Source organism: Tenrec ecaudatus, chromosome 13 (assembly GCF_050624435.1).
Source record: "Tenrec ecaudatus isolate mTenEca1 chromosome 13, mTenEca1.hap1, whole genome shotgun sequence".
Taxonomy (NCBI): Eukaryota; Metazoa; Chordata; class Mammalia; order Afrosoricida; family Tenrecidae; genus Tenrec; species Tenrec ecaudatus.
The window spans coordinates 69,696,567-69,715,641 of NC_134542.1; the positions used below are offsets into that span (position 1 = coordinate 69,696,567).

The window sequence follows — 19,075 nt, forward strand, 5'->3', positions numbered from 1 at the left end:
GAATTAGTGAGAAACCATGGGGAAACGAGGCGTTGAACACCTGGCGGGCAGAGATTGTCTTTGCATTTTAAACACTGAAGTGTAAGGAGGGATCAGGCTGTAGGAGACACCCACTTGATGTTTGCGGAGTTGCACAACATTTGCATGTAAGAGAGGAAAAAAGAGACTGCCAAGCCACGGCCTTTCTGGACTGGAGTTTTCTTTGCACATGGAAGTAGAATTGTTCATCTGTAGAGCTGAGGAGCATGCAAGGAAGGAGGTGGATGCGATCTTACAGGACATGTTGAAGAGCAAATGTCTGCAGGATGTATGATTCAGGGACCCCGGGTGCTCCGCAGTGCTCGGCGGCTAGCTGGAAATCGCTGCTGCTCTGTGGGAGAAAGACGCAGATGTCTGCTTCCATGAGGTTTCTCACAAAAACCTTGAGTTGATGTCAACGCAGAGTGGTCCCCTAGGACAGGATAGTCAGGGAGCATCCGTGAGCAAACCGTTGGTACCAGATTTCCAGAAAAGCTAAGCATGTAGAAACACTGTGATCTTTTAGGAGTGGAGGCAGATTGAGCTGAAAACAAACAAATGAGCTAAAAGCCTCCAAACAGGAGCAGGTGGGCTGCACTTCCCTTTTCCAGCAGAAGACTGGATGCTCCCTCTTAGAAAGGCTTGCCCACAGGTCTGCAAGTCACGGCGGAAAGAGCAGGGAACACATTGGGAATGGAGGCCTGAGTGTAAACCTGTATATGCACGAGAAACTCCCAGCCCCTGCCTTCTCCTCTGGTAGGAGATCACAGGTAATTCTCTGGGAATACTAGTTAACCCACGAAAGGAGACCTACAACCTTGATACTGGAAATTCTCCAAAGAAGTGCCCACATAGAAAACTCTAGAGTGAAAGCCCCGGGCCACAATGTGTACTGCAGAGTGTATCCACTGACTTCTCAGTGCCTGACTCTTCCTTAAGAACAATCCTCTCCAAGGTGCTCTTACCACCTTGCTCTGCCGAGGATCACCACACACCAAGGAAGGATTTCAACACAAAAATGAAAAGCAGCAACAACGAAACACTCAGGAAAATAGGAAATTAGAGGTAACAGACAATATAAGGATCAGGAAAACATTTTTTTTAATTTGTAATAAATTTACTCAGATACATAAAAGAAGATATTGCCATCAATTTAAATTAAAAGTCCATAAAAATAAACATGTAAGAATACAAAATTAAAAAATCGTTCTTGAAAATAGAAATTAAAAATTCAATAAAAGGATTGCTGTTTTCAACAAGTTCTCCTGCCATCAAGATGTCTTCTGCCTATTCTATCTCCTCCCCAACCAACCTTGTCTACTCATGTGGAACCTTTCTTCCCTTGGCAATCAAGGGAAATTCTGCCTATGATTTTAGTCTGAGCTCACGTATATTGGAGTGTATTATTTATATCTCTGTTGCAGACCTGTGCTTCATTGACTATGCAAAGGTCTTTAACTGTATGGGTCAAGAAAATTATGGATAAAGATGTGTATGTGTGTGTATACAGCCACACACACACACACACACAGAGAGAGAGAGAGAGAGAGAGAGAGAGAGAGAGAGAGAGAGAGAGAGAGATTTAATTCCCAAATCTGTGAGTCAGGCTGATGACTTCTCCTGGCTCACGTGGTTACAGACTGACAACCCCCAATTCTGAAGGTCAGATGACAGGCTGCTTATTCACATCCCTAGAATCAGAGGTCAAAGGATACTGAGTCAGATGCAGGATTGGGAGAGGGCCAACTTTTCCATAACATCCATATAATGGAAGCAAGTCTCACCGGTAGGAAAGTTCCCCTTTTAACTGCTTGGTTGTTCAATCAGCTCACAGAAGATGAATGTTGACCTACTATCTGTCCAAGCACCAAGAACAGTGACCTGACTAGACTGATGCACACATAGCTTCAGCCATCGCAGTTCTCCTCTCTATGAAGGGACCACGGGCTCGGTCTCAGCAGGGTGCTTGCTTTCCAGAGTGCAATGTATGGGGTTTTAAACATAAACGAATGAGTTAATTTTAATAGAATAGTTACATGTTATTGGTGATATGGAATAGATTGACTGCAGCGTACTTGAAATGAATTCCTTTTTGAGTCTAGTTCCTGGAATGAGTTCTGGGATCTGACTAAGTCCTAGCTCCAACTTCAGAACAATCAGCCCCTGCCTCATGGCCCTGCTCGATCACTGAAGATAAGGGGGCTACAGCCAAGTGTGGTGAAGAAAGTAGACCGATGGTGCCCAATGAAATAGTGACTGGGGTCTTTAAGGCTTGTATTCAAGCAAGCAGCCCGCCAAGTGAGGAGTCAACTAAGTCCACACAGAAGATGCACACCAGCTTGTGTGATCCAAAGATGACAATGGCAAAGTTCAAATAAGGTGAAGAGAAAAGCATTTGAGCTAAAATGATGAATACTCAATCTGTAGACAACTATGGAGGACAGTGGGGCCCAAACCCATCTATAAAGTCTATGGTCAGACCTCGCCACCGGCAGATCTGCTGTAGCCAAAGGCCAGAGTCCCCGCAGCCCATTGGAACCCTGATCAGGCCGAGACCATCGGAACCTAGATTATGCTGGCTTGAATTCAATGCTTGGCCAGTCACGACCCAAATTTATACTGGGTGTAAGCATCTCTTAGTTGTTCCGTGACAAGAAATTTCTTCCCTGGGTTTTTTAATGTTGATGGGGGCCTTCTCCCGCTGATGCATTATTTGTACTAATATGACCTTATCCTTACCCCTTAGAGTGACTTGTTTTTCAGTGGGGTTCCCAGCTACAAAGCACAGGAGGAGTGGATGCATAATGATAATAACCAGTACAAGGTGTTACAGGGAATGCAGAGGAGGGGGATCAGCAATAGGTAGGGGAAGAGGGGAAGGGGAGTTTGGGAGTAAATCACGAAAGGGGGAGCAGGGAGGGTGCACGGGAGCTGATGGGTGATTTTACAGCTCCTTTTGGGGGCAAATCAACATGGGGTGGGGGAAGGTTCTAGGATGGCTGAGGTGGTGATTGTACAATTCCCCCTTGATATGTTTGGACGATCGAATGATTGAACTCTATGATATGTAAATGATGTGCCAATAAAGTGTTGGGAGAAACGAAAAATAAACGAATGAAGTTGCAGGTTTATTTCACAACACCAGGGGGCTCCGAGGCTGCATTTTCATTCTGCATCTCGTCCCACTCACCAACTCCTGTCCCTGCCTTCCATGGGACTTGCTGTGTCCCCACGAATGGCGAATCTGTCATTTCCTAATGTTCTCTGCTTTGATCACACTCCTCTTATAAGCCTGGTTCACAGAAGGGAAATTAAAAGATGAGAAGAATGAGAACATGAAATGGAAGCAATTTCCCGGAAAGTATAACCAAAAGATACCGGAGAGAAAGAAACAGAAATACTCCAGATGGCACAATAAATGAGTGAAAGCAGGTTCAGAAAGAGAATTCTGAGAGCCTGAGGGGAAGGAACTCTTAAAGACGGTTGAAATTTTTTTCTAGAGTTGAAGAATATTAATTGACCGACTTAACAGGTTTGCCAACATTCAATAACAAAAGCAAATAAAGACCCGCAGGACACATTCTTATGCAACATTAGAAAACCGAGGGAAGTGGAGAGCACATGTTTTGAGAATGATGAGGGCAATGAATGTACAGATGTGCTTTACACAGTTGCTGTAGGGATGGATTGTGATGAGTTGTATGAGCCCCGATTAAAATGATATTTTAAAGTGGATAATGATATATTTTAAAAGAAAAAGAAAATCGAGGAAAAGATCAAGATGCTAAAATTCTCCAGGAGGAAGGTGGAGACATATTACATAAAATAGCTAGGGAACATCACAGGACCTCTGGACAATAGTTACATTAAAAATCAGAAGACAATAAGATTTGCATTCCAAGATCGGAGGGAAGCATGTTTCCCTCCTGGAACTCTGGTCTCAAGAATGAGAGAAGTCTGAGGGCATGCTCCATCATGCCAGGTGTCAAAATGCTTGCTTCCTTGTCCGGAGCCATGAGGCCCGGCCATTACTTGGAATTTATTAGCCTGAGCTCTGGGCATTCTTCTACCCCAGCCCACGTGACAGAGCACTGCAGCTGTAAAGCTTGAGCAAACAAGGTGTGATGCTCTTTAGATAAGCACCCATGTCCCGCATTCCCTTGATTGGGTAAAAGATTGTCCTCACCTGTGCTTGATTTGCATAAACATGCCACTCCGCAGCATACCTTATTGAAGACTGTAAGCCCTTACTGACTCACGGGCAGGGTGCGCTCCCCTGAACTCCCTGATTGGTCTGTTGCCAAGGTAGCCTACTTTGCACGTGTGGCGGAGGCTTCACCCCTTTTGCTGGCCGTTATAAGCTGTGACTCTTTGTTCATTAAATCAGGACTTGATCAGGATATTGTCTTGTCCTCATTCTCCGTGCCTCTTGTACCCCACCCTACCCCAATTCCCACTCTCTCCTCCAGGATCCACGCTGAATGTCCCGCGGGACGGGGCACTTCCTGTGCTTGCTTCTCACCTCATCGCTGACATCAGACTGAAACGAGAGACTGGGAAGATGGTGACCTGTGCTTCATTGACCATGGAAAGGTCTTTTACTCTGTGAGTCAAGATGCATTAGAGATGTGAAGAGTGGGGATTCCAGAACACTCCATTGTGTCCATGTGGAATCTGTAGGTAGACCAAGAAGCAGTTGTTCAAACAGGACAAAGGGGACACTGTGTGGGTTAAAATCCGGAAAGACATGTGTCCAGTCAACCTTATTTAATCGGTTTGTTGAACACATGGTCTGGATTATATGGAGAAGAATGCGACATCAAGACGGGAGGATTTTGTTAACCTGTGATATGCAAATGCCACAACCTTGCTTGCCAACAGAAAAGAAGACTTGACACCTTTACTGACAAGATCAAAGACTGTGGAGTTCAGTCTGCATGACACACAAGCAGATACAAATCCTCACAACTTGATCGATTAGAACATCGAGTAAAACAGAGAAAAAATTAAAGTGGTCAAGGATTTATTTGAATGCAAAATCATTTCCAGGGAAGCAGCGGTCAGACATATTGCATTGATCACATTCACTGGAAAACTGAAAGGAAACTTCTGAAGGCATGAAAAAGTAGAGATGAACAGCAAATTCGGAGAAGGCTGTGGAGGCATGTGGGAGCCCAATAGCCACCTATCTGCAGAGTATCAGTCTGACAGAGCTGCTGGCAGATCCACTCTAGCCACAAGCAAGGGTTCCGAACAGCCTTACTATCAGGCAGAGATGACCATTGTAAACTTGATTATACAGGATCAAACTCAATGCTTGGCCAGCTGACCTCTCTATAGACATGACCTGAATTTTTACTGGGTGCAAATATCTCTTAGTTGTTCTATGACAGAAATTGCTTCCCTGGCTTTTTGCATGTCAATGAGGTCTTCTCCCTCTTACACATTATTTGCATTTTTGCCTTTATGTTAATATGATCTTATCATTACCATCTTAAGGTGATTTGTGTTTCATGGTTTTCATGGATTTCCCAGCTGTGAAGCACAGGAGAAGGGATGCATAATGATAATCACTGATACAAGGTGTTATAGGGATTACAGGGGTGGAGGATGGGGGATAGGGAGGGAAAGGGTATTTGGGGAGTAAATAATGCAGGCGGGAGTGGGGAGGGACACTAGAACTGATCATGATTGTACAACTCAGTTTACAGGTGATTTAACCATGCAGGAGTGGAGTGGGAGGGGTGGCACTCTAAGCCAGATGTGGTGATTGTACAATCGCCCTTGATATGATTGATTGATTGATTGAACTCTTCAATTGTGTGAGATGTAAAAGTAGAGCTGTTATCTTGAGGACGAGTGTGTGCCGGACCTGTGCAATGGTATTTTCAATCTCTCACATGTATGTGAACGTTCGACAAGTAAGGAAGACCACTGAGGGATGAATGGCTTTGAAATGCAGTGTAAGGGAATACTATTGCATGTACCATGGGACACCCGAAGAGCAAACAGATGTCTTGGAAGACGGCAAGCCTGGATGTTCTCTAGGAGATAAGATAGGGCGACTTTATCTTAAGTGCTTTGGACATGTTATTAGGAAGGAGTAATCCTTGGAGAAGACATCGTGCTTGGTAAAGCCCAGAGTCAGCAAAGAAGGAAACCTTCAATGACCTGGTGAGACACTGGAGCAATGAGCTCAATAAAGAAAGCATGGTGGACATGGCAGAAAACCAGGTAGTGTTTCATTTCGTTGTACATCGGGTCACTATGAATTGGAACGAACTTGATGATACCTAACAATACTAAGCTTTTTTTTGTGGCCAGATTCCTTGCATCTTAAAATATCTACAAATCTACAGATGTGTAACATGTATCTAATCCCAATTGGATGGACAAGAATTTTGTCTAGTTCAGACTAAAATATCTATTGCTTTGGGATTTTAGTACTTGAGGTATATTACCTTATTCTGCACCTAATTTTGGTAGCTCAATATATTTTGTTTTGATTTTTTCTTCAAATTACACAAGTACTCTATAATTTGTAAAGCAAGAGATAATCAATAAAATGAGAGAATTTTATTTTTTCCATTAGGTTAGAGCAGCGCTTTCCAGTAGAAGTATAATACAGACCACGAATACACACCACACTGGTAATGTTAAACTTCACTGGTAGCCATGTTTTAAGAAGAGAAAGAATTTTAATACATTTTATTTAACCCATTACATAAAAATAGTTGTCATCACAACTATTCAGTATTAAATTATTTATCAGATATTTTAGTCTTGTCACGTTAATGCCCATGGAAGCAGCAGCCAAGAAAGCAAATGATGCATTGCACTGGGCTAGTCTGCTGCACAAAATTTTTTATTTTTAAGTGGTAGAGCCAGAATTTGACCCAAGACATCTGAGTCCTTTTTTTTAAAAAGTTAGGATTTCATACATATAGCATATCATTCCATATTTCTATATATAATTACTATGACAATCCCTTTCCAACCAATCTTTTTGTACATGTACTCCTTGACATCGTCTCCCTTTTACCCACTCCCCAACCTCTGTACCCCTCTCCCTCTGAACCCCTTATTCTACTTGCTGTCCTATAGGTTCATCAATCCTGGGTTTCATGTACCGAAAAATGGAAAAAGCATATAACACAGCTTCAAGAGGGTGACCTCCATTGACATAACACCTCTGAGATACATAGTCCTATGAATGAACAAAAACCACACAAACAATACAAAACAAAAATACAGACAATTTTGGAAACTAGATCAGGTCCAGCCTGCTTCATGGTGGGAGGCGGGGATGCTATTGAGAAAGTTTTAGCTGTTCAGGTCCGATTTATGCCTTTGATCTTCTAGACAACTCTCTCCCACACATTCTGTTTAGTGCCCACTTTCCCCCTCCCTCTTTTAGACAGGGGGGGTTCTCTGGAGGCTTGTTTCCAATGTAGTTCCACACGTGATCCTAAGCTCCCACTGTCATCTATCACCTTCTGCCACAAGCCCACATGGAAGAAGCATATCAACTTGTGTGATCCTGAGGTGTTGATGGAATCAGGTACCAGGCAGCAGAAGACCCAAAGCAAGAAAAAAACCAAACAACCCAAAAACATATTATTGAGAATGAGGGAGCTCAGAGCAGAGACCCCAAACCCATCTGTAGACCATAGGATATCCCCTCACAGAAGAGTCACAGGAAGGGAGGAGTCAACCAGGGCACAGTATAGCACTGATGAAACACACAATATTCCTCTGGTTCTTTGAAGCTTTCTCACCCCCAGTCTGATGATCCCAGTCCTGCCTTTCAGTTCTGGCTAGACCAGAGCTTGTACACTGGTCCAAGTAAGAGCCCATGACATGGAATCCAGGTCAGAAAAACCCCTCAGGAACAGAAATGGGAGTAGAGATGCCAGGAGCGTAGAAGGAAGCTTGGGGAAGAAGAGGAACAAGGGGGGCGAACAACAGAGATGTGGGTGAAGGGGGACAACAGTCAGTGTAAGAAATGGAAATAATCATAATTTATCATTTATCAAGGGTTCTTGAGGGTGGGAGGGTGAGAGAAGAAGGGTAAGAATAATAGTTGATACCAAGAGCTCAAATAGAAATAAATGTTTAGAAATTAATGATGGAAACATACATGTGGTAGAGGTATAATTGTTTGTCAGTTTGAGGATTAAGAGCGTAGGGGTGGCGTCTAAGCTGTTAAACTGGAGATAGCCCATGAGACTTCGATGCAGGCCTGGCCTTCTCCTGAGAATTCTGGGAAATCTGGTACTTCCTTCTTGGAGGCAGGAGACACTCTCTCAGTTCACTCCCTTGAAGACTCTCGATTGACAAGGCTGACTTCCTGTGAGACATCCCTGAGGAGATGCCACATGGACATCCCTGATGCAGCCCTGGGTGCTGGAATGGCCACGTGGAGACCCCTGCCAGCGCTGAGATGCTTCTACCACCAAAGACTTTCTACCCACTGGCCTGTGGTCTTCTACATTCGGTGTCATTGCATGTGTTTCGTGAGTCTGACGAGGACTTTATAGATTGCTGTCGGACATATGGGCTAATATCGGATTTATGACCGTGGGCTGAACTGGGTTGGGATGTTTTCTCAATGTTCAGTTCCTCTTGTATCTGAATCTCTTTCTTATACACATATGTGTGTCCATGGATTTGTTTCTCTAGTCTACCCAGACTAACACAGTATGTGCAAATATGCTTGATACAACTGATGTGTGGATTGTTACAATATCTCTAGGAACTCCCAATAAAATGATATTAAAAAATTGAAAAAAGAAAAAAGAAAGTACAATGGACGGCCAAAAGAACAAACAAATCTGTCTTGGAAGAAGTATAGCCAGAGTGCATTTTTAAAGTAAGGATGACTTTTCAGGCAAAAGCAACCAAAGGTCAACTTTTTTACTTCCTTTCTCAGAGGGTGGCATTTCTGGTTTGGGGGCATGTGCTGTCAGGGTATTTTGAGATGCACCAAAGCTCTGAGGATTTCTTCCCCAAATGCGTTGTCTGAAAAGTCATTTTCATGTAGTTATTCAAGCTCTTAGAAATGATGTCCATGAAAAGACACTTTGAATTCAGTGCTGTGCTCATGCATGTGACGGTTGGTGAGCACGCTCATTTGAACATGTAGATCCGGGCATATTCGATGCAGCGTCCTCAAAGAGGAAACAACATAAGATCCCAACTAAGTATGGTTGTCCACATATTTATTAATGAATCAGTGTTAAGTCCCCTATGCTGAGAAAACCTCAAACCACTCTCATCAGGTTGGAGTTTGATTCATGACGAAGGATCTGTTAGGCATACAGACTCTCTCCGCCAGGAGCTCATGGAAGCACCTTAGTGGAAATTAAAAAAGTTGTAAATGTGGTTGCTGTTTCCAAACACATCTTGTGATAAATGTGTATATGCACGTGTGACGTGATGAAATAAGCATTCTGTTGTATTTTCTCTGCATTTCTATATCAGTTACACAGTCTCACCTGCATGTAAGAGGTGAGGTGGGGGTGGGGGGTAAAGTGGGTCACGAAAATAACTTAAACTAACCCTTAAACCAATTCCAATTTCTTTCACACTGTGTTCAATTAAATGCCCAATTAATTTAAATAGACAGACTGTAAATAAAGCAATGCACATGATTATCATCTAATTAGCACTGGCCAGCATTATAATGTGCTCATTAGTGAGTTGTATGGTATCCTAAGGCTCATAATGAGTAATCTCGGTACAAGTGATTAGCATGTAGTTGTCTGGATGCAAATACTCAATTCAATAAGTGCAGACTAGGACAAAATGTGCAGTATAAAATGGAGAATTGGCTATTTCTCCCTATGATTCAGGTTCGGCTCGTCCTCTCAGACACAAAGAGGGAAATGTGAGAACACCAAAATAGCTAGAGATAGAAAAGGAAATGCTTCCCCCAAGTGACACAGGCAAGTGTCCACAGGGACATCACGAAATATCACAGCAAAGTAGTAAAATCTGAGCGCCATCACCGACCAGTTTCATTGGGTAGTACGCAGGGTCGCTGTGAGTCGGACCTACTCAGCAGCAGTTACCAACAATAAAGGTCTTATTGGTTGAGAGTTTATTGATTAGAAACATATAAAGTCGAGAATGAAAGCAAGAGATGAGCAATGTTTTAATAACGTTTCTTGTAAGTCGAAAATTCAACAGAATCATTTAACTAGACCGTATTATAACATGCACGAGGCATTTGGAAGTTAGAAAGCACATCTGCCTGCCTCGTTTCAGGAAGTTGTGAAGAATGAAGCCCACTAGCAGGAGGCAGGGGAGGAATGTAGCTAGGACTGCATCTGGTATTGCATTCATGTAACGTCACTGTGGTAGGTTCTGTAAGTTGCCTCATTTAACGGTCAGCCCCTACTCCTGGAACCCCACCTTTTTTTTTTTAATTGAATTATGCTGCCTGGAAAGTATTCCTCCTCCCAGACTCCCTTGCAGCTAGGTGAGACCATGTGACACTATTCTGGTCAGTGGAATCCAGGCAACTATCTCAATAGAAGTTGTCACTCCTTGAATTCGACCTGAGTGGAAGAAAGCTGGTTCCCGTTGCCAGTCTTCCTGCTTGGATGCACAGCCGCTGCGCTGTGACCATTTGGCCAAGAGCCATGCACCCCAGATGGCAGAGCAGGAAGAAAGATCTAGCCTGATTCTCGCATATCTTTGAGCAGCTGCTCCAGCTTGCGCAGCCTAGCCTCATCTTATTCAGCTAGAAAAATACACTGCTCACTTGTTACAGCCAGTCCAGTAGGTTTTTGCAGTTGTGGTCAATTATGGTTTAATGTTATCTTAATGGTTACTTTGATTATTCTTAATAACAATATGGAAGCATAAATATAAAGAGAATAATGTTGCAGTCTTGATATGTGTTGACATGACCTTCTAATACGACCATTATATTTAGGGATATTTAAAATATATGTGTGTTGAAAGAAGGAACTAGGTACGGTCTTTTTTCAAATGACTGCTTGATGAAAAGATGATGTGATTGGATGGGAAAGAGCCTTGCAATGTATTGTAGTGACTTTCTAGGGCCATTACCTGTACATGCTCCGTATGCTTTCACTTAGGCATGTGGTGCTGGATACCAGTGCTTTCATATCCCCATGTCCTGTCACAGATAAATGTGGTATTTGATGGAGAGAGACTGGATTCTACTGGTTGGATATAGTTAGATTGAGAAGCAAGTGGCTCAAGGAGAGGATGACTTTTGTAAATGGTGGATTAGAAAAGATGGGGAATAACGTATCCAATTTCTTGGTAGTTGGGTATAGTCTCAAGGTGTTCTGGTGACATAGTGGGCTATGTATGGAGCTGCTAATCACAAGGTCAGTAGTTTGAATCCACCAATGGCCCCATGGGAGAAAAATAAAACTGTCTGCTCTCATAAAGATTTCCAGGTTCAGAAACCCTAAGAGCAGCTCGACTGTGTTCTCTATGATTGCTATGAGTCTGAATTACCTTGATGGCAATGAGCTTGGTTTGGATATCATTTCAATCCAGTCTTTCAAGGACGCCCATCAGAGGGATCTCGAGGCCCCACCCACAGCTGTAGCAGTCAAACCTGAAAGCAACAAGGAGAGCCCCTGGAAAAGGCCTATTTGAAATTCGTCTTTGCTTCTTTAGCACCTATGGGCACTTAATAAATGTTATCATATGGCACAGGGAAGTGGAAGAAACACATGAACTTAAAAAAATGAGAATTTATTTAGAACTGGATCACTAATTTTCATTATCATGGTAGTCCTGGAAAATCTTTATGGAGCATGAGCTGATATTAAAATTATGTTGCCTTCAAAAAGCATGTATATGTCTCTACATCCATAAAAAATTTTAAAATCAGATGTCTACATTCACAAGAGGCTTGTAATAATCACACAATAAACATACCCAAATATATTTACTTCTAGTCACTTTCCTTAAGTATTCCATCCAGACTCCTCTCTCCTCTTCTCATTCACACTGTTCTTGTTCAAATATATTGTGTTAGTCTGGGTAGACTAGAGAAACAAATTCATAGACACTGGTATGTGTATACAAAAGAGCTTTATATCAAAGAGTAATTGTATATTAAGAAAACATCACAGCCCAGTCCATAAGTCCAATATTAATCCATATGTCTGATACCAGGCTCTAAATTCCTCTTCAGACTCACACAACACAAGCAATGATGCCGAATGCAGGAAGATCAGAGGCCAGCAGGTGGAAAGCCTTGTGGATCCAGTGGTGGTGGAAGCATCTCGGTGTTGGTGTGGGTCTCATGTTGCTCCTCCAGCTCCAGGGCTCTTGGTCCATCAGTGTAACTCCACTTGTTTTGTCAGCCAGAAAATGAAGCAGAGTTTGTGTCTCACCTCCAGGGAGGAAGACAGGAGTTCCCAGAATCCTCAAGAGAAGGCCATGCCCACACAGAGGCATGATTAGCTATGACCTGATTGACAGGCTAGACTCCACCCCTATAACCTATCTAACAAGTTGACGTGAAATTATGTAATTACCACGTATATATCTGATTTTTATTTCTTTAAGTAAGGATTTCCTCTTTGGGATGTTGAGTATGGGGAAGTGAAGCTTAAATTTCATTATAGCTTTTTTTTGGTAAGATGATTCAACAAGACGTCTATGAACACTCTTATGTAAAGAATTTTGCCCCATAACATCAATTAAATGTTTTTACTTCTCCATGCATCTGTTTTCATAGCTATAAAACTCAGGATCTAATTGTAATGAAATGTTTTAAAGACAGAAACATATTATGTAAACTCAAATTTGTTTTGAAGCAGAAAAATTCAAAATGGAGTGCTATTTAGGAACATTTACAGCCTGGTTCATTGCAGGCAAGTAAATTAAAACATCAATGGACGTGCCTAAACCCTGTATATGCATACATTTATCAGTGCCTTCTTACCACTTTTATTATACCTCTCAAAAATTTATTCAAAAATAAATAAAATAAAGAAGCAACATTCCTAGCCATCTTCTGAAAAGACAGAACTCTGCAAAAAGTAAGCAAGAAGGAGGCAGTTGGAATAAAAGAGGAGAGAACATATTAATTGGATTGAAGGAATGCCTCAGAGTCACAGAGTCTTGTAAGTGGAACGGTCCTTACATTCTAAGGCCATTCTAACCTCTCTCCTTAGGAATAAGGAAACTGAGGTCACCTATGTTAAGTGCTTTCCAAGCATCAGAATAATAAGATGCAGGACCAGATTAGCTCCATAAGTCTGAAGACTTCAGCCCAAGGTGCTTGCTATTCAACTCCACAAAGTCATTTGGCCATTTGTCTTGGCACCTGTTGTCTTGTGTTCTGACATCCGGTCAGCCCTATCCATAGTCTCTTGGTTGATCCAGATGGTCAGGGTATTCGGATCCCAACGCTGAAGGAGCAAGATGCACCCTGCAGTCTCAAAACTTGACACGGCAACATTGATTTCTCCTGTGTTAGGTCAATGCAATGTTCATCCTTAGAGACCGCATGGATGATAACATTTCTGTCATTTTTAAACCTTGTGAAGAGGAAGCATTTGGAGTGATCGTATAGAAGGGGGGAAAAAAGGAATTGTGAGACCCACATGCTTCCACTGCAGACGTATTGAGCTCGAGCCAGTGGTGTCTGTGAAAGGCAGTGCCGGCAGGACAGTGGAGCGGCCGCAACAAAGAGCAAGGCCCTCAGTGAGGTGCATCGACATGTGGCTGCCACCAAGCACTCCGGCTCAGAAACCATGGCAAGGATGCCACAGGACCATTCTTTTTGTTTTGCTCTTTGTGCCTCCTGTTGCTTCGGGTCAGAAGCGACTCAATGGCACCCAACAGCGACAACACCTCAAAACCCAACAAAACAAAAGCACCCATTCCATTCCTAGCAGGATGTGTGAGCAAGAATGACATCCTGGGGAATTCTGCTCATTAAAAAAAAATAGAGGGGAAAGCCTGACTCCAAGAAGTGATTCCTCTGAATAGAAGTGCAGTGTTCACAAGGCTTGGCTAGAGTGTCTGCCTTTGGGGAGGAAAGCTCTTCAACCTAAGTCCTGGTGACGCTGATCTCCCAGGCACACAGATGGCCCGCTCCTCCTGGCGAAGTGGCTGCGGCTCTCTTTGGGGCCAACACTCAGAAAGGGTTGAAGCACACTCTGCTGCCAGCGCTCCGCTCCTCTCTCGCTCCCGGTTCTTTCTGAGCATGGCGTTCGTCAGGTGGGTAGGGAGGGGGGAGGATTGCAGATTTTGACCTGAAGACAGATTCTTCATTTGGGTGGTCTTTTCAGAAATCACCTGGCCCTGCTTCTGTGAAGCATTAGAAGAAAAGGTCCGAAGAAACTTGAAAATCCAAAACAGAAGATAATGAATTGGTTTGACGCTGGCTTTTAGGACTCCCACTACCTCCCCACGCTCCCTGCTAATCTTTGAATCTTCTCTCTGCTTTGAAGCAATCAGTTCTGTGCTGCCAAAAGAAACGGGATGCAAATGTCGTCCAAGTCCTTTCTGCGCGCTCCATCAAAGCAGCGTGGTTGGTGCTCAACACCAACCCGCAATGACTTTGACAGAAACCCCATTTGTCCTTTGCAGAGCTGAAAGTCCTAGATCTTAGCATTTTTCTCATGAGTTGTTCTCTCAGTTGGCATTCCTTTCTTGAACTGCTGCTGCTTAAAGACACCCCCCCCCCCACACACACACACAAGTAACTTTCTTTAAAGAAAAATAAAACAAGGCTTCGTCTGCTTCTTTTTTAAGTGGTAAAAAGTACTTTAGCAAGGCAATATCTAAGCTCTGGACTCCCCATCTGTCCCCATTAAAGGTATGAGTATGGGAAACGTGCCTTCAATGTTTTGGCAATATTGAGGCCCAGGTATCCTCCTGAAAGACCTTCACATTGACCTAGGACAGTCAGTCATGCCAAACCCGTCAAGTGAAGCCTGGGATGTGGGGTCCTTTGGAGACAGTGTCTGCATACGCACAGAAGTTCTGGTGACTTACAAGGTAAGAAAACCACCGAGCCACCCTCAGTGTGGTAAAACTCCACCCAGCTTTGTGACCTTGAGAAAATCCCAGGCCGGTGCAGGCGGGGAACCCAGACTCCGCAAACTAAGATGACCCACCTTTGCATGCGGCAGACCAAGGTTAGAGCCTTACTGGACAGGGTAAGAGGGAACTTTCAGGTACAGGGACTCCCTGAAGTATTCTGCTTTATACGATCACTTTATTGTGTCAATGATCACTCAGGCTAAATCCCCTTTCAATGTGGAAACAGGACAATACAATTTGCCCATCACATGCATTTCAGGCGCCTTGTTAATAATAACTTATTTTTTCTTTTGGAAAATAACATCCCTGAATGAAAAAAGAAGAAGAAAAAGAAGAAGAACCTCAGACCTGGATAAATGTACCATATCCAAGTTCTGTCAATAAACCATCGGCACCTCAGTTTCTCCATTTGCAAAATAGAGCAGATAATTTTTACTCAGAGACCTCACAGGTATTTCACACAGGTGACAATAGACACAAACTCCTTTGTCCCCATAGAAAAAAGCATTGTGAGAATTGGTGGTGTCATTGGGTAGCATTAGACTACTAACCACAAGGCTGGCAGTTCAAATCCAGCAGCTTCTCCACAGGAGAAAGATGAGGCTGCCTGCTCCAGTAAAGTTTATAGCCTCAGGAATCCTAGATAGAGTAACTATGAGTCAGAATTGGCTATTAGCCAATCCAATAGCCACCATACACACATACCTACTTAAGTATAAATGCATAGAAGTAAATAAAATTTAAAGTGGCATTTCTCAGTTACATTGGCTGCATTTCAAGCGTTCAAAAGCTACACGTGGATCATAGCTACCACTCTGCGCAGAACATAGACATCATCAAAGAATATGCCAACCGTCTAAAAAGTTCAATTGGAAAGTACTGGAATATAAATATATATATTCAACAAACAAATCACATTTTGAAAATGAAATCTAATGACTTGCTTATACCAAGATTTTCTTTTGTATTTGTATGTAGCACTTTATCCCCAAATTTTGAATAAATACGGTTTAGCAATATACCTTTGAATTTTAAGGGCATCTAATAATGTTTGTTGCTGTTGTTGTTTTTTAACCGACTTCCTGAAATAGGCCAGAGGAGGCACCGATTTAACCTTCTAGGGGAGCTGTCTAAAGACCCCTAGCGGCAGAGTGGTTACGTGCTGGGGTGTGAGCTGAAAAGTCCACCAATCACTCCTCGGGAGAAAGATGGGGCTTTCGACTCCTGTAAAGAGTCACCGTCTCGGCATCTCACAGGGGCAGTTCTACCCTGCCCTCGAAGTCACGATGAGTTGGCATCGGCTCGATGGCAGTGAGGATTGTCAAAGACCATAGACTACGTCCTTCTTGACAGCTCGCTTTAGTAAGAATAAATTCTTTGGCATTTCCCTGTTGATGTGTGTGATGAGACAGCTGCTCAGGCCACTTGTCTGGATAGCTTCATCCTGAACGCTCAGAATATTGACATTTTTTTGTCTCCTGAATATGTAGACAGGTCGACATTTTGAATAGATGAATACAGTAGCAGTAAATTAAATGAGTTGAATTCTGCTTACTTTGACAAATACATTGCTATCATTATTAAAGGCAGGCATCTTCTCCAAGGCGGCGAGAAGCTGTTTTTCTTGCTGTCTAAGCAGTTTCAATTACACATGCAACTTGCTACCAGATGGACCCTGCAGGAGACGTGAACTAGAGTGAGAAGGGTGTCTCATCACGTGGGAACTCTGAGGCTTAGTGGGAGGTCTCGATAGAATTCTTGGGGATTCTTTATAGAAAATGAACCCAAGCCTGGTCCTCCTCCTCCTCTGGGGACGCTGTGTTATTCAACTGTCATCACACGGAGTGGGGGGAGTTCACAGAAGAGAGCTTCTCAATGGGAGCTAAGGGGGGGGGGGGCGCTATGGTGGAGTGGAGCACCATAGGCAAATTCCCTGACTGTTAGTGTCCCCATTTCCTCAGTTTCCTCTGTGAGAGCAGATTTCCATTCCACTGGGACAGGGGCTCCTTCAAGAAACACCTTCCAAGCGCATACGTAATGTTAACCAAGGACCCTGAAGGGCTAAGGGGCCCTTCGAAAGGATGTCACTGGGGTTGGACCAGGGTTGGCGCCTTCAGAATGATCCTCCTCTATTTCTTTCTCTTTGAAGGCCTCACCAGCATGAGACAAATATTAAGATACTTTTTCTTCGCTCTTCAGATTTTTAGGACTCACCCAACCACTTCACTTTTTGAAAAGAAAGCTAGTAGTGCATTTTGAAAAAACAAGGGCTTATACTCTGTAAACCCCCTTGGAAACGGGTCCGCCATTACTTTGACTTGTAGAGGCTTTGGTATCCTCAACAAACAGTACTTCTTTCAACAGGCATGCTTTCATAACTATCTATGGGGCATTTCAGATGCCATCTACAGAGATGCATGTATTGATATCCTTGAGAAGAGTAATGTAAAACATGGCAGGGGATCACTGGTCGCTGATACAGATAGCAATAGCTGGCCTAAAATATACATGATTGAAGCCAAAGAATGATCAACTTAAATGACTGGATCCAATGAAGGAGGGAAAACAAACCCTTATTAGCCAAGTTTTAATATAATATTAATATTCCATTACTAGTCATTTTAAAGGAATGCTGCAGGTTTTCACCATTATTTAGCATCTTAGTTTTTATTAATGTTGAGCTATTAAAAACGAGCGTCCATACCAGTGTTGATAGGGAGGAGCGGGGGGCAGAAGAGAAGGAGGAAGAGGAGGAGGAGGAAGGAATTCTGTCTTATTGGTAATAAAGCTCCAAGTTCATTCCATCATGGATTTCATAGTCGCCCAGGCACACATGGGCCTTAAAGATGGTGCACCGCTTCTTAAGATCAATCTTGTTCCAACGGCTGCCAGTTTGGGCTGCGATCAGCGTTTTAAGACCCCCGATGGTGTCGTCGGTGTTGCAATTGACTGGGACCTCCTTGCCAAGACGGTCGTTGTGAACCAGCTCGAATCTCCTCAAAGTTACCAATGCCACAGCCTTCCCGGCTCAAACACTACGCCCTGAGCCAGATTTTCATCATTAAAAAAAACAAACCAACAAAACATTTAACATTGACTCAATTATGACTGGCCGCATCCCTGCAGGACAGGGTAGATCTGCCTCTTTGGGTTTCTGAGGCTGTCTTTCTGAGAGCAGCAGATCTTTCTACTGGAGTCATGGAGATCTGAATGGCTAAGCTTGCCATTAGCATCCCAGCCTATAACAATTATCACCGCAGTTGAGTGTAAAGTAAGAGTAACCCTATTAAAAGATAGAGGTGTTCTTTCCCCATGCTGCAGTGCGATCTAGAAAAAGATGTCTGATTCCTGTGATTTTGAAAGGTTGGCGACTATACAATAAAGTATAGAGATGTCAGAGTGAACACACACTCGGGGGGAGATGATGCTCTACGTGAAGCACCTTCAGCAGCATCCATTGAAATACTGGAAAGCATGAATGATGCAGAGTGCAGGCCTGAAGCAGAGGTTCAGCCAGTAGCCTGACATGCTTCTTTCCCCTGGACAGGTTTACATTCCCACATCTGGCACCACTGCTGACTCCATCCAGATCCTGCACACAGGTTGATACCAAACATACTTCAAAGGAATAGGTCACCATGAAAGTCAAATAGGCTGTGGCATTTCAACGCCATTTCTGCCGACTTAACTCGCAATTGTCATGGAATCTGACTTTTACTTCTTGGAGAGGAAGAATGCAAACATGGTGTAATAGAAAGACACGTCAGGAGACGTGGGTTCTAATTCCTACTCTGCTGGTATCGTGGTTACATGCTTTCAGTTGAATGGGTGTATATAGTGTATCTGAAAATCGAGGACATTGGATTCAACAGAGGTGCCCACCAAAACACTCGCAGCGGCCAGACGTGGCCTGACCTTAGGCGAACTAACCAGGCATCTGATACAGAGGGTTTTGCTGTGATACAATGCAGAATGCTGGCACTCACTGGGGAGCCATCGGCAC

At 43.3% G+C, this 19,075-nt stretch overlaps 1 pseudogene; it reads right to left on the minus strand.

Annotated features, from left to right (window-relative positions):
* Positions 1 to 17,845: 17,845 nt before the first annotated feature.
* LOC142424001 (ubiquitin-like protein 5 pseudogene) lies at positions 17,846 to 19,069 on the minus strand (annotated as a pseudogene).
* Between the last annotated feature and the right edge of the window lie 6 nt (positions 19,070 to 19,075).